The following is a 13,672-nucleotide window of genomic DNA, read 5'->3' on the forward strand; positions in this document are numbered from 1 at the left end:
TTGAGTGTCACCAACAATTTTCGACACCCGATCATACTGGCTATTAGGAATGCTCACCACTTGATGGCATGGATGGAAGCTATCAAAATGGAGCACCGAATTCCTGTCCGTACTTTTAACGAACAGGTCCGTGCTAAGCTTCCCATCCTTTTTGAAGACACACGTATCCAAAAAGGACACTTTCTCCCAGTCCGCGTTAACCACCAAACGGATATATCTGCATTTGCTATGTAAATTATCAACGAACGCTGTTAGGGTCGAACGTGGCCTCGCCCACAAACAAAAAATGTCATCGATGTACCGCCACCATCCTCTGGCGTACATCGTGAACAGTGGGTAATGGTAAACAAAGGCCTCCTCCCAGAGACCCATAAAAAGATTGGCATAAGAAAGGGCCACATTCGACTCCATGGCGGTACCGCGTCGCTGCAGAAAAAAATCGACCCTCAAATGAAAAATAATTCTCCCGCAAAATCAAATTCAAAAGCGCTATCAAAAAACCACATTGTTGGTGATCATAGTCGGACCGGGTAAACAAATAGTGGTCTACAGCCTCTACACCGCCATCATGTGGGATGGCGGTGTAGAGGCTCTCGACATCAATGGTGACTAGCAACAACTCCCCCTCTACCTTCTCTAAAGAGGCAAGCTTGTTCAGGAAATCTCCTGTGTCCTTAATATAGGAGTCTAACTGTGTAACATATGGTTGTAGCACTTTAGCTAAAAATTGTACCGCAGGAGTGAACACAGAGTCCACGGCAGCAACAATAGGTCGTCCGGGGGGGGGGGGGGGGGGGCAGTGGAGGTCTTTATGTATTTTCGGCAATGTATAGAATAGAGGGACTACAGGATGTTCTTTAATCAAAAACTGTTTTAAGTCCTCTTCCACAATACTGTTAAAAAGAGAGGCGCGTTGGATTAGGGAATTGGGGACTATTGGTCGTGGGGGATTGAATAAGGAATACGATTTAAATTTTGTATGGTAGATGTCCTATGGCTCTGGGTCTGTCGTTTTGGGGTGGGGGGTGTCCTTTGGGTCCTTTCCTCATTGTCATTTTTGTATCATAGGTTCTTTTGCACTTTTTACTATGCATGATAGAACTAGGGGTGTTATTTTATGGGTTGAATCCAGGTCACCCATTGATAGCATTGGGCATGCGTATTTTTGTCTGTGTCAGTTCCGTATTTTTATACGTGTACTATGCGTATGTTTTTCCGCATCGCGACGGCAATAGGACGCCTGTAGAGGCGTCATTGCGTACGTCTTTCCGCATTGGTTGTCATGTGACGGTGGTTGCCATGGCGACGGCGGGCAGCGCTCGGAGTACTTTTATTTACAGTTTTACACTGTGTATGACACATCCATGCCCATACCCTCTGCATCATGATGCCCTGGATTCCTCCCTGGATCATTTTAGATGGTTAGTAGGTGCAATAGATCAGAGTTAGAAACGTTTCTATTTACATAAGTAGTACAGAGGCGCCAACAGGGTAAAAACAATATTTCTTTAAAATGGATAAAATGAAGTAGGTAGCGGTGGACTTAGCCCTCCAAAACAGACACAAAAATTGCTGTTTTAAGCAAAAATCAGTTTATTTACATACTCTGAACAAGGTGCAACGCATCTCGCGGGTACATCCCACTTCCTCAGGCAATAAATAGGAGCATATCACCAATGCGGTCCGGTACATAGCCTGGCGCCTCTATGTATCGGACCGCATTGGTGATATGCTCCTATTTATTGCCTGAGGAAGTGGGATGTACCCGCGAAACGTGTTGCACCTTTTTCGGAGTATGTAAATAAACTGATTTTTGCTTAAAACAGCAATTTTTGTGTCTGTTTTGGAGGGGTAAGTCCACCGCTACCTACTTCATTTTATCCATTTTAAAGAAATATTGTTTGTACCCTGTTGGCGCCTCTGTACTACTTTTGCAGTTGTTTCCACCCCTGGTGGAGGGGAATTCTTCTTTTTTCCCGATCTACAGAGAGCGACTTCTTAATCCTGAGTGGGGACAGGTCTAATTTCCCCACCTGCCTTCATAGTGGTTACCTGGACGGTAACCCTTGTTTGTGAGTATAACCTACCTATACTTACCTTCCATACCCAATTTACAGTACATACTACACTATACAGGGCTCTCAGCGTCTTCCCTTATGTTTCTATTTACATGTTTATGTTGCTGCAATGACATCATGCATTTTAAAATGTTTGACCAATGAAGTGGGAGGGTGGTACCCTTTGTGGACAAGCCCTGTAGTTCCCCATCAGGTCCAGTCATTTGCATAGGTTTCTCTGATTGGTTGTCATGTCATAGCTTTGACTATATAAGGAGCATGCTTGCAGTTGTTCATTTGGCTGTGTGGCGTGAACAAGGACTGTGATGGTCCGAAACGGTGGACCGTAGCCACTATGCAGCTTTAATGTTTGTACTTTCATGATCCAATAAAATAATTTTCTAATTAAAAGAGCTGTGCCGGACCATCTTGGAGAAACTGTTCGCTATACCCTGTGGGTACAGGGGTGGATCCGCTGCACGCCCATTCCCTGACATTGCTAGTGTGCGGTCTCACACATCTTTGTAACTTTTGCACCAGACTTTTGTGTGGAACAGTGTCGAAGGCCTTTGCAAAGTCCAAGTATATCACATCTACAGCATTCACCAATATCCAAATTAGCGTTCCCTACCTCATAAAAGCTGAGCATGTTAGTCAAACAGGACCTGTCTTTAGTAAACCCATGTTGATGCTGAAAAATAAGATTATTTTCTACTATGAAGTCATGTATATGTTCTCTTAGTAACCCCTCAAATAGTTTGCATACAACTGATGTTAAGCTTACAGGTCTATAATTTCCTGGATCTGATTTTGTGCCCTTCTTAAATAATGGGAAAACGTGGGCTACAGGGGAAAACGCGGGATTTTTAAGGGGGGGGGGGGGGGGGGGGGTTCCTGAAAGGTTCAGAAGCACGTATGTCCCGAGTGCTTCCGAATACAGGTGGCTCCATACTGCCCATGCACAAAAGTGCGCTGGCGTATTACGGAGCTGCCTATCTTTGGAAGTACTCAAGGACACTACTGTTTCTGAGGGCTTCTGGTAGCAGCAAATGTGAACGGGGTACAGCGCTGGAACAACTCCCCAAGAGAGGAACAGGAGATAGACTTAGTTTGGACAATTCAGTGGAATATGCTACATAGTTTCACATAGCGCAAGCGATACCCATATGATGCAGGGATATATGCATCTGCGGAAGATGTCGGCGCTACATAAATACTAAATAATAATATTTTGCCTCACCAGGATTGCACTTTTATTTAGCTTTCCTGTAAGACAAGAACACACAGTCAGCTCTAGGGGAAGAGGGAAACAAAGGTGAATGAGGGAGGGCTGGTGCACACCAAGAGTGCTTCTGAGCGTTTTTCAAATCAACAGTGATTTGAAAAGCGCTTGGCTAATGTTACCCTATGTGGGTGTTCCCACAGCAGCGTTGTGATTTTTTCAAAATCGCAGGTATACTGCATGTAGCATGTTTTTGAGCAATTCATTCAAAAATCGCTCTGAAAATCACTTCACAAAATCACACTCACAAATTGCTAGCGATTGCTATTGTCATTTTGGCGTTGCACTAGCACAGAGAGAGGAGTGGAGAAATTGAGAATAGCCTGAGATGGAGCAGAGAACTTATCTGTATTGAAGTACCACATCACACAGGCTACTTGCCTGTAATCGGACTCCTGTCCCTGTCAGTCTCTCACACAAGTCAGAAAGAAGCCCTCCTGGAGTCTAGGGACTGTCAAAAACTTTTCAGCTTGTTATCCACACCTTATCCACACATGCAGTCATTATAACAATGGGGAGAGACCAGACAGATGTTTGCCCACAGACCCTGAGTCCAGGCAAGCTCTGCATCATGCTGTGCATATTTACCAGCTTGCCTGCACTCTAATTTCATCATGTCTGACACTTCTGTGGAGAGTCCAGGACTCCATAATCAACATTCTCTCACTGCAGGCTGCATCTTCTTGTGAGGGAAGCTGGGCTGCCTCTCTCATTCTATTAGCTGGAGGGAGGCACCAGAAGTAAGAAGGGAGGGAGAATGAGGCTGTTTATATTATGCGGGCTTCCCTGGCTGAATACACAGCTCAGTGCAGGGGGGAGGTTCCAGACACCCGGAATAGCCTCCTGAGTTCGCCAGTGGGCTATAGGCCAATCCACTGGGACTCTGGCAGTTGAAAGAGAGTCACAAAAGATAAGATAAAGGGGTTTATCTATAACTGAACTAAATTCCCTTAGGACATGAGGATGCATGCCATCCGGGCCAGGTGCCTTGTCTATTTTTAATTTATTTAGTCTTGCCTCCACTTCTTCCTGCGTTAAGTATTTAATATTACAGTTGGAAGATTGAGACTCTTCTGCATCTGTAATTTGCAACAGTGCTGTTTCCTTTGTGAAGACAGAAGCAAAGAAAGCATTTAATAACTCTGCCTTACCTTGGTCATCCACCAATGAGTTCCCACCCTCAACCTTTAGGAGTCCTATACAGTCAACCTTTCTTTTTTTAGAGTTGATGTACTTGTAAAACTTTTTGGGGTTAGATTTGATATCCCTAGCGATTTGATTTTCAGCTTCGATCTTTGCCAGCCTATTTTCTTTTTTACAATTTTTATTGCACTCCTTATAATTGCTTAGTGCAGCCAGTGCAGTTTCTAGGCTAAAATGCACCCAGGGCGAGGGTGTAAAAATTGCGCCCCCCCCTGAGCAAGGTATGGGTGCCCGCAGTATAGGTTAGCCGGGTCTAGTTGCACTTAGTATAGGTCCCCCCAGTATAGGTAGTTAAGAATAGGTACCCCAGTATAGGTAGCCAAGCATAGGTGAGCCAGTATAGTTGCCCCCGCTATAGGTTAGCCAGGTAGGTGCCTCCAGTATAGGTAGCCAGTATGGTTGCCCCCAGTATAGGTTAGATAGGCAGGTGCCCCGGTATAAGTTAGATAGGTAGGTGCCCCAGTACAGGTTAGCTAGGTGGGTGCCTCTAATATAGGTAGCCAGAATAGTTGCCCCCAGCATAGGTTAGATAGGTAGGTGCCCCCAGTATAGGTTATTTAGGTAGGTGTCTCCAATATAGGTAGCCAGTATAGTTGCCACCTGTATAGGCTAACTAGGTAGGTAGGTGCCCCCAATACAGGTTAGATAAGTGCCCCCAGTATAGGTTAGATAAGTAGCTGCCCCCCCAGTATAGGTTAGATAGGTAGCTGCCCCCCAGTATAGGTTAGATAGGTAGCTGCCCCTCAGTATAGGTTAGATAGATAGGTGCCCCCCAGTGTAGGTTAGATTAGGTAGGTGCCCCCCAGTATAGGTTAGATAGGTAGCTGCCCCCCAGTGTAGGTTAGATAGGTAGCTGCCCCCCAGTGTAGGTTAGATAGGTAGCTGGCCCCCAGTGTAGGTGAGATTAGGTAGGTGTCCCCAGTATAGGTTAGATAGGTAGCTGCCCCCCAGTGTAGGTTAGATAGGTAGCTGCCCCCAGCTTAAGTTTGATTAGGTAGGTGCCCCCAGCGTAGGTTAGATTAGGTAGGTGCCCCCCAGTATAGGTTAGATTAGGTAGGTGCCCCCCAGGATAGGTTAGATAGATAGCTGCCCCCCAGCGTAGCTTAGATTAGGTAGCTGCCCCCCAGCATAGCTAAGATTAGGTAGGTGCCTCCCAGGATAGGTTAGATAGGTAGCTGCCCCCCAGCGTAGGTTAGATTAGGTAGCTGCCCCCCAGCGTAGGTTAGATTAGGTAGCTGCCCCCCAGCGTAGGTTAGAATAGGTAGGTGCCCCCAGTATAGGTTAGATTAGGTAGCAGCCCCCCAGCGTAGGTTAGATCAGGTAGGTGCCCCCAGTATAGGTTAGATTAGGTAGGTGCCCCCCAGTATAGGTTAGATTAGGTAGCTGCCCACCAGCGTAGGTTAGATAGGTAGCTGCCCCCCAGGATAGGTTAGATTAGGTAGCTGCCCCCCAGCGTAGGTTAGATTAGGTAGGTGCCCCCCAGGATAGGTTAGATAGGTAGCTGTCCCCCATAATGGAGGGGGGAGCCGGAGCCGTGGGGAGGGCAGCCCGACCTCTCCCAGGCCGCCCTCCGTGCTCCCCCCTCAGATGTATAGTGAGCAGTGAGGAAGCGCTGTATACAACCTACCTCCCTGGCTCCAAGCGCCGCTCTCTCGCCGCCCGCAGTATAGGTTAGCCGGGTCTAGTTGCACTTAGTATAGGTCCCCCCAGTATATATAGTTAAGAATAGGTACCCCAGTATAGGTAGCCAAGCATAGGTGAGCCAGTATAGTTGCCCCCGCTATAGGTTAGCCAGGTAGGTGCCTCCAGTATAGGTAGCCAGTATGGTTGCCCCCAGTATAGGTTAGATAGGCAGGTGCCCCGGTATAAGTTAGATAGGTAGGTGCCCCAGTACAGGTTAGCTAGGTGGGTGCCTCTAATATAGGTAGCCAGAATAGTTGTCTCCAGCATAGGTTAGATAGGTAGGTGCCCCCAGTATAGGTTATTTAGGTAGGTATCTCCAATATAGGTAGCCAGTATAGTTTCCACCTGTATAGGCTAACTAGGTAGGTAGGTGCCCCCAATACAGGTTAGATAAGTGCCCCCAGTATAGGTTAGATAAGTAGCTGCCCCCCCAGTATAGGTTAGATAGGTAGCTGCCCCCCAGTATAGGTTAGATAGGTAGCTGCCCCTCAGTATAGGTTAGATAGATAGGTGCCTCCCAGTGTAGGTTAGATTAGGTAGGTGCCCCCCAGTATAGGTTAGATAGGTAGCTGCCCCCCAGTGTAGGTTAGATAGGTAGCTGCCCCCCAGTGTAGGTTAGATAGGTAGCTGGCCCCCAGTGTAGGTTAGATTAGGTAGGTGCCCCCCAGTATAGGTTAGATAGGTAGCTGCCCCCCAGTGTAGTTTAGATAGTTAGCTGCCCCCAGCTTAAGTTTGATTAGGTAGGTGCCCCCCAGCGTAGGTTAGATTAGGTAGGTGCCCCCCAGTATAGGTTAGATTAGGTAGGTGCCCCCCAGGATAGGTTAGATAGATAGCTGCCCCCCAGCGTAGCTTAGATTAGGTAGCTGCCCCCCAGCATAGCTAAGATTAGGTAGGTGCCTCCCAGGATAGGTTAGATAGGTAGCTGCCCCCCAGCATAGGTTAGATTAGGTAGCTGCCCCCCAGCGTAGGTTAGATTAGGTAGCTGCCCCCCAGCGTAGGTTAGATTAGGTAGGTGCCCCCCAGTATAGGTTAGATTAGGTAGCTGCCCCCCAGCGTAGGTTAGATTAGGTAGGTGCCCCCCAGTATAGGTTAGATTAGGTAGGTGCCCCCCAGTATAGGTTAGATTAGGTAGCTGCCCACCAGCGTAGGTTAGATAGGTAGCTGCCCCCCAGGATAGGTTAGATTAGGTAGCTGCCCCCCAGCGTAGGTTAGATTAGGTAGGTGCCCCCCAGGATAGGTTAGATAGGTAACTGTCCCCCATAATGGAGGGGGGAGCCAGAGCCGTAGCTGCCCCCCCAGTATAGGTTAGATAGGTAGCTGCCCCTCAGTATAGGTTAGATAGATAGGTGCCCCCCAGTGTAGGTTAGATTAGGTAGGTGCCCCCCAGTATAGGTTAGATAGGTAGCTGCCCCCCAGTGTAGGTTAGATAGGTAGCTGCCCCCCAGTGTAGGTTAGATAGGTAGCTGGCCCCCAGTGTAGGTTAGATTAGGTAGGTGCCCCCAGTATAGGTTAGATAGGTAGCTGCCCCCCAGTGTAGGTTAGATAGGTAGCTGCCCCCAGCTTAAGTTTGATTAGGTAGGTGCCCCCCAGCGTAGGTTAAATTAGGTAGGTGCCCCCCAGTATAGGTTAGATTAGGTAGGTGCCCCCCAGGATAGGTTAGATAGATAGCTGCCCCCCAGCGTAGCTTAGATTAGGTAGCTGCCCCCCAGCATAGCTAAGATTAGGTAGGTGCCTCCCAGGATAGGTTAGATAGGTAGCTGCCCCCCAGCGTAGGTTAGATTAGGTAGCTGCCCCCCAGCGTAGGTTAGATTAGGTAGCTGCCCCCCAGCGTAGGTTAGATTAGGTAGGTGCCCCCCAGTATAGGTTAGATTAGGTAGCTGCCCCCCAGCGTAGGTTAGATTAGGTAGGTGCCCCCCAGTATAGGTTAGATTAGGTAGGTGCCCCCCAGTATAGGTTAGATTAGGTAGCTGCCCACCAGCGTAGGTTAGATAGGTAGCTGCCCCCCAGGATAGGTTAGATTAGGTAGCTGCCCCCCAGCGTAGGTTAGATTAGGTAGGTGCCCCCCAGGATAGGTTAGATAGGTAACTGTCCCCCATAATGGAGGGGGGAGCCAGAGCCATAGCTGCCCCCCCAGTATAGGTTAGATAGGTAGCTGCCCCCCAGCATAGGTTAGATAGGTAGCTGCCCCTCAGTATAGGTTAGATAGATAGGTGCCCCCCAGTGTAGGTTAGATTAGGTAGGTGCCCCCCAGTATAGGTTAGATAGGTAGCTGCCCCCCAGTGTAGGTTAGATAGGTAGCTGCCCCCCAGTGTAGGTTAGATAGGTAGCTGGCCCCCAGTGTAGGTTAGATTAGGTAGGTGCCCCCAGTATAGGTTAGATAGGTAGCTGCCCCCCAGTGTAGGTTAGATAGGTAGCTGCCCCCAGCTTAAGTTTGATTAGGTAGGTGCCCCCCAGCGTAGGTTAGATTAGGTAGGTGCCCCCCAGTATAGGTTAGATTAGGTAGGTGCCCCCCAGGATAGGTTAGATAGATAGCTGCCCCCCAGCGTAGCTTAGATTAGGTAGCTGCCCCCAGGCATAACTAAGATTAGGTAGGTGCCTCCCAGAATAGGTTAGATAGGTAGCTGCCCCCCAGCGTAGGTTAGATTAGGTAGCTGCCCCCCAGCGTAGGTTAGATTAGGTAGCTGCCCCCCAGCGTAGGTTAGATTAGGTAGGTGCCCCCAGTATAGGTTAGATTAGGTAGCAGCCCCCCAGCGTAGGTCAGATCAGGTAGGTGCCCCCCAGTATAGGTTAGATTAGGTAGGTGCCCCCCAGTATAGGTTAGATTAGGTAGCTGCCCACCAGCGTAGGTTAGATAGGTAGCTGCCCCCCAGGATAGGTTAGATTAGGTAGCTGCCCCCCAGCGTAGGTTAGATTAGGTAGGTGCCCCCCAGGATAGGTTAGATAGGTAGCTGTCCCCCATAATGGAGGGGGGATCCGGAGCCATGGGGAGGGCAGCCCAACCTCTCCCAGGCCACCCTCCGTGCTCCCCCCTCAGATGTATAGTGAGCAGTGAGGAAGCGCTGTATACAACCTACCTCCCTGGCTCCAAGCGCCGCTCTCTCGCCGCCCGCAGTATAGGTTAGCCGGGTCTAGTTGCACTTAGTATAGGTCCCCCCAGTATATATAGTTAAGAATAGGTACCCCAGTATAGGTAGCAGAGCATAGGTGAGCCAGTATAGTTGCCCCCGCTATAGGTTAGCCAGGTAGGTGCCTCCAGTATAGGTAGCCAGTATGGTTGCCCCCAGTATAGGTTAGATAGGCAGGTGCCCCGGTATAAGTTAGATAGGTAGGTGCCCCAGTACAGGTTAGCTAGGTGGGTGCCTCTAATATAGGTAGCCAGAATAGTTGTCCCCAGCATAGGTTAGATAGGTAGGTGCCCCCAGTATAGGTTATTTAGGTAGGTATCTCCAATATAGGTAGCCAGTATAGTTTCCACCTGTATAGGCTAACTAGGTAGGTAGGTGCCCCCAATACAGGTTAGATAAGTGCCCCCAGTATGGGTTAGATAAGTAGCTGCCCCCCCAGTATAGGTTAGATAGGTAGCTGCCCCCCAGTATAGGTTAGATAGATAGGTGCCCCCCAGTGTAGGTTAGATTAGGTAGGTGCCCCCCAGTATAGGTTAGATAGGTAGCTGCCCCCCAGTGTAGGTTAGATAGGTAGCTGCCCCCCAGTGTAGGTTAGATAGGTAGCTGCCCCCCAGTGTAGGTTAGATAGGTAGCTGGCCCCCAGTGTAGGTTAGATTAGGTAGGTGCCCCCCAGTATAGGTTAGATAGGTAGCTGCCCCCCAGTGTAGGTTAGATAGGTAGCTGCCCCTCAGTATAGGTTAGATAGATAGGTGCCCCCCAGTGTAGGTTAGATTAGGTAGGTGCCCCCCAGTATAGGTTAGATAGGTAGCTGCCCCCCAGTGTAGGTTAGATAGGTAGCTGCCCCCCAGTGTAGGTTAGATAGGTAGCTGCCCCCCAGTGTAGGTTAGATAGGTAGCTGGCCCCCAGTGTAGGTTAGATTAGGTAGGTGCCCCCCAGTATAGGTTAGATAGGTAGCTGCCCCCCAGTGTAGGTTAGATAGGTAGCTGCCCCCAGCTTAAGTTTGATTAGGCAGGTGCCCCCCAGCGTAGGTTAGATTAGGTAGGTGCCCCCCAGTATAGGTTAGATTAGGTAGGTGCCCCCCAGGATAGGTTAGATAGATAGCTGCCCCCCAGCGTAGCTTAGATTAGGTAGCTGCCCCCCAGCATAGCTAAGAATAGGTAGGTGCCTCCCAGGATAGGTTAGATAGGTAGCTGCCCCCCAGCGTAGGTTAGATTAGGTAGCTGCCCCCCAGCGTAGGTTAGATTAGGTAGCTGCCCCCCAGCGTAGGTTAGATTAGGTAGGTACCCCCCAGTATAGGTTAGATTAGGTAGCTGCCCCCCAGCGTAGGTTAGATTAGGTAGGTGCCCCCCAGTATAGGTTAGATTAGGTAGGTGCCCCCCAGTATAGGTTAGATTAGGTAGCTTCCCACCAGCGTAGGTTAGATAGGTAGCTGCCCCCCAGGATAGGTTAGATTAGGTAGCTGCCCCCCAGCGTAGGTTAGATTAGGTAGGTGCCCCCCAGGATAGGTTAGATAGGTAACTGTCCCCCATAATGGAGGGGGGAGCCGGAGCCGTGGGGAGGGCAGCCCGACCTCTCCCAGGCCGCCCTCCGTGCTCCCCCCTCAGATGTATAGTGAGCAGTCAGGAAGCGCTGTATACAACCTACCTCCCTGGCTCCAAGCGCCGCTCTCTCGCCGCCGGTCTTCTCCTATCTGCCTACACTCTGATACACACGCTGCTTCCGGCTAAACAGGAAGCAGCGTGTGTATAAGCGTGTATACAGAGAGGAGACAAGCGGCGAGAGAGCGGCGCTTGGAGCCAGGGAGGTGAGTTGTATACAGAGCTTCCTGACTGCTCACTATGCATCTGAGGGGGGAGCATGGAGGGCGGCCCGGGAGAGGAAGGGAGAGGTTCGGGCTGCCCTCCCTGCGGCTCCGTCTCCCGTCTCCATTACAGCGCCCCCCTCCCAACAGCGCCCAGGGTGACGGCACGCCCCGCACGGCCCTAGAAACGGGCATGAGTGGAGCCTCGGTCCCCTCCTGTTTTAGGACCTTATAGGCATTCTTTTTCCTCTTCATTTTATCTCTAACCTTTCTATTTATCCATAGAAGCCTTTTTTTATTCCTAGACATTTTGTTTCCATATGGGATATACATACTACAATATTGATTGAGAATAAGTTTAAAAGCTTACCATTTCCCTTCAGTGTCCTCCCCTTGTAGTACATTATCACAGTAAGGAACAAGGGAGCAGGATTGCCCAGAGCAACTGCAGCTCTGGGCTGCCTATCAGGCTAGATGCTATGTGATACAATACACAACAGACGTAGTTGGTAACAGGCTTGGGTCATACACGTTAATTCAGATGTCAGTCGTATTGGAAGGATTAGGCAGATTCGTAGTCGAGAGGCAAGCAAAGGTCGGCACACAATACAATATTACAATAATACAATACTGACTGACTAGAGTACATATATATCGTGCTGATGCGAAATATAAGAAATGTAGCTCTCAAATAATTTACTAGCTAAAGCACAAGTAATTACAATTAACAAGACAGACAATAGACAGACGGAATGCTCAGCCAATGTAGTCGCTGTTTCAGCGACGGCAACATTCACATTGAGATAGACAAGACTAACAGGTAGGAGCGAACTAAAGGCAACCGCTGCTATAGTTCGTCCTCAAAAACAAGGCTAGAAGGAATACTACCAGTCACCAACGTGGTGCTGGCAGAATCTAACTATCAGGATCAGAAGGACTTCACTGACCCCCGCAGGTCAGCAAACGTCCAGCAGACATGACAATACAGAGCAAGGCATTATACATTTACAATAACAACTTTCACAGCATAGACCCAACGACAACTCAGAGAGCTGAACTCTATGTCGGGGTCTGAAATGGGAGGCAGACTTTTATGCTGGCATCAGCCAATGGATGCAGGTATGCAAATTCCCACACAGCTGAATGGTAATCATTCAATCCTGAGCTGGCTTGATTACCATTTGCTAGCTGGCTGCGAATGCAAAGGACTCCCCTAAGAAATACATGCAGTATTATGTAACAACATACATGCAGCAAATCCAGGGCTATCTGGCCGCAGCTCAGCTGCAATTAGTGGAATGATGACCGCATCCAGAGCTGCCCAGAACTGCAGAGTGATTGCAAATGCCAACAAGACTCACTGCGAATGCACAACCGAATGCAAGCAGATAAGCCAGAACTGTCCATTTGCAGCTCCACTGCAACGGACAGAATACGCTACAGGAGGGATCCTTACAGCAGTTTAATGAAAAATAAGTTTAGGTTATTTTCCCTATTGTGAGGTACAGACAGGGTGGAGCTAATCTAGTGCAGTCTAAGAACAAGATCTGATGGTTTATCGTCATCTTAGGAAACCTTAGGTAGACAGTTAACTAGTATTAATTGTGTTATTCTGTCCCTAGGACCTTCGGCTCATATTGAAGACATGGAGGTCCATAGGGGTCCATTCTTCTTCTTTTTTTCAAGTAATGAAACTAAATTGTTTTTAGTTTCCAAATTAGGTGAAGAAAACGACACAACACACTGTTTTATTAAATAGGCATATCACAAGTTCCAATGCTCCAGCAAGTACTCTTTAATTGGAATCCTAAGATAAATATCTGTGCAACTCAACATAGTGAAATATCATTAATGTTGTAAAAGAAAAAAAGCTTTTGTGCACACATTAAGCTTAACTTTTAATTATATCTATTAAAATCTAATGCCAGGTAATACAAAGTAAAATTAAACAGGCTATTCACAAACCCAATGGTCAATAGAAGATAGAGTGCTATCATTGTGTGCATTTTGTTCAGGACCACTCTTTCTAAGCAATGGGCAGGTATACCATACCATAAATGATACATAATGCACCCCCAGATCACATAACATGGCTCTTAACACTTAACGTACCTTGATCAAAGAGTTTTCACTTATTAACAAGGAGAGGGACCAGCCTGGTCTGAAGGGAACAATTATCAAGTGCAAAGAGCCCGAGTAGTGGGGGGTTGCTAGGATGGGAAGGGTAAATCGGTCAGTTATGAGGTTATACCATGATGGGGAGGGGGACAGCTCATTCAAAGGTGGGCAGCTAAAGTGGACAGGGAGTCAACCAAGTCATAGGGGAACAATTTTCATGTGGAAAGGGTCAGCCAGGTGAGTGGGGTCAGTCATGATGGAGAGGTACTAGTCTGGTCAAAGGTGGAAGGCCACGTCTGAATGGAAGAGGAGGAAAGCCAGGGTGGAGAGAGTTATAGTTTACATATAGAAAGGAGTGAAAGCTTCATACAGTGGGATGCGAAAGTTTGGTCAACCTTGCTAA

Source organism: Hyperolius riggenbachi, chromosome 8, assembly GCF_040937935.1.
Source record: "Hyperolius riggenbachi isolate aHypRig1 chromosome 8, aHypRig1.pri, whole genome shotgun sequence".
Lineage (NCBI taxonomy): Eukaryota > Metazoa > Chordata > Amphibia > Anura > Hyperoliidae > Hyperolius > Hyperolius riggenbachi.